This window comes from Rutidosis leptorrhynchoides, chromosome 10 (genome assembly GCF_046630445.1).
Source record: "Rutidosis leptorrhynchoides isolate AG116_Rl617_1_P2 chromosome 10, CSIRO_AGI_Rlap_v1, whole genome shotgun sequence".
Taxonomy (NCBI): Eukaryota; Viridiplantae; Streptophyta; class Magnoliopsida; order Asterales; family Asteraceae; genus Rutidosis; species Rutidosis leptorrhynchoides.
In genome coordinates, this window is record NC_092342.1 from 36,693,637 (window position 1) to 36,696,768 (window position 3,132).

The following is a 3,132-nucleotide window of genomic DNA, read 5'->3' on the forward strand; positions in this document are numbered from 1 at the left end:
AAAATTTTAAAATTTTCAAGTAGCCTTAAACGATTAAAAGTCCAAAAACCATGTTATACGAATTATGATCTTAAAATCTAGAAAATAAATGTTGGTTTACATTTTAAATTATTAATAGTCTTTGAAGTTGCACTATCATTCAATTATTTGAATGAAAATCCTACTAGTTTAGTAAGCTAACTTGTAGGTCACTTGTACCAAAACGAGTGTAAACCGTGAGAGAGCGGTGATTGTATAGCGTGGTCGGAAACCGGATCTCGCGCTAGATCGAAAACCCTAAGGACGGTCCTCGTTGTTTCTCCTAACAAGGACAATGTTGCGTCCGACCACTTGATATGACCAATAGGATGTATCCTTTCCATCCTCAAGGAAGTAAAGTCTTCCGAATGACACACTTACTGATTCAATTCAGAAGATGTAGTCCAGACCAGTTGTAGGGTGACAAAAACTTTTGAAAAGTCATTACTGACATCGACTGGAAATCTACCAGGCCTCAACGTCAAACAGGGAAACTGGTAGTCAAAGTTTATCTCAATGAGGGAGATTAACTAGTAAAACGGGGGGGGGGGGGCACCATGTATACACAAAATGTTAGTGATTTATCAGATCCCCGGAAGGATAACCTTCAGAAAGGTAAAATATCAGCTTTTAAGACTGATAAACCTCAATCTTCATGATTGATTTAACGGATTAGATGATTACCTCATAATTGTCAATGATGTCCGGTCGTAATGTGTATCCTCCTAAAGCACATTATTTTCTACCGACATCTCGTAATGTTAGGTACCGTGGGAGGGATTGGCTTGACCAATAGCGGGAAACCCGCACTCATTTTTTTAAAAATTTCAGAAAATCCGATCAAAATCGGAAAACATGCATAGTATTAAAAACTAGCATGATTTTTTTCAAAATCATAAAACGTTTTCATAAGATCCTGATTTCCCTAGGGTCAAATTTTTCGGATACTTGGCTCTAATCTCCCGAAAATGTGTGTGTGTGTTTCCAAAGTGTGCTATACTTAAAGCGTGTGTTTTCATTGTGTATATAGCGTGAGTTGTGTTTCATATCAATGTGTGTATTTCGTGTGCTTCGAGTGATTCATGTAATGTTTGTAATCTTTATGGTGTGATTATGTTTGATATTGTTCTACTTTGTAAAGAAAGAATTGCTTGAGGACAAGCAAGGTTTAAGTGTGGGGTATTTTGATATTGTTCAATAACATCATTTATATCTATCGCAATATCGTGTAAAATGCTCTAGTATCGAGGATAATGAAGGCGTTTCTACAAGTGATAATCCAAGATGCGCAAATTTGTATCGGAAGAATGATTTACAAAGAGTTTTGATAATTTATGACATTGGTTGATCCCGATACGACTTAAGGTCTATTTAGTGCTCTAAAATGGTAAAACAAAGCTTCCAAGGTGTTAGGCTTCGTCCAAATAAAAGAGGATTGAAAAGAAAGCGAAACAGTGGATTTCAGCATATCTGGACGCCGTCCAGGATTATAGGACACCGTCCAGCTTCTTATATCAGGACGCCATCCTGGTTTTACAGGACGCCGTCTAGCTCTTAAGGACGGGACGCCGTCCAGCCTTTTTGGACGCCGTCCCGTAGTAGGTTTCAGCCGACTTTTGTGCTTTTTACCTACTTTCTCCACTTTAAAACTACTGTTTTGAGGGACTGTTTCATAACACACGAACCAGAGAGTACAGAGACGATTTTTTAGGAGCAAAATTGGAGAACTCCAAGCTCTTGGAAGAGGCTCAACATCAAGATATCAAAGATCAAAACCTTCATCATCCAAGAACTCCTTGTTCTTGTAGGTTATTCCTTGTTCTAAAACAATGATTTCAGTTGTTAATCTGATTGTTATGTTGTCTGTTACTATGATTGTTGGCTAGTTTCTTTTATGTTCATCTAGATAAATAACCGAGATGTTGAATGTTTACTTTTGATTGATAGTTACCATGTACGATAGTTTGATGTTTGAATACAAGAACCATTCTTGTTAAGTTTAATCTTTTTGATTTAACTAGTTAGTATACTTGTTCAACTAAGAAACACCATCATGCTGATTTAGTATATTGATTTACACCTAGTGACAAGTGTTTGCCCATCTTTTACCAAAAGGGGTAAGTTGCGTTCAAACGGTTAATCTATATAGGAATGTAAGAACGACTCTTGTAGATACTCTCAGTTAGCTTAATTGATATGTGTAGTTGTCTAGGTGAACGATCAATTCCCTAGAATCTGTTATACATATTTTCACTACTCAATTCCATATAACTAATAGGTGTTAGTAAATTGCCTTATCTAGTGACGTTTATAGGGATCTTATTACCACACTTAATTGTTTACTTGGGTTGGGTGAATTGAACATTTAACCAGATCAAGGGAATGAACTAAGCTAAACCATTAGTTGACATAGGAGTGGATCATGATCAACACACCATTGACTTGATCATTCTTCAAGTCTTTAGACTAGTTGAATTAGTTGATTACAAATAGGAGGTCTTAGATGACAAGAACATCACTTGCGTCGTGTAATCCCGTTTGAGCGTTTATTCAAGACTACTCTTGGTAAACCGATCAATTAGTTCTCGTGCATAACCAATCAATCCGATCTTAATCCTAAATAAACATTCACATCGAGGGTAAAAAGTCTAGATGAGCATATTTCATCTCTTTGATTTCAAAACTATCTTAATTGCTTTCCTTGCACTTATAAATTTAAAAGACCAAAAATATTGTTTTTACTTTTACTCTTCTCTGATTTGGCTAATCGTTAAATAAGCCACAAAACATAAAACTTGTACCTTTAAGCTTCATTTACTTAGTTAATCATAATATAGTTTATAATTCTAGTTTGACTAATATAACTGTCCTTGGAACGATACACGGATTTTACCATTATCTATACTACTACACGATCGGGTGCACTGCCCGTTAGTGTGTGTAATCTTTAAAACCGGTATTTTCCATACAACAATTCATATACCACTTTTCGCACATCACTCCTTTACGGTAAGCACCTTCTTCATCTTCATCTCTGCAAGCATATGTGCAATATTAAAACATGTATGTATACGCTAGTGGTTAAATATTCATATGCATTTATACAATTCCTAC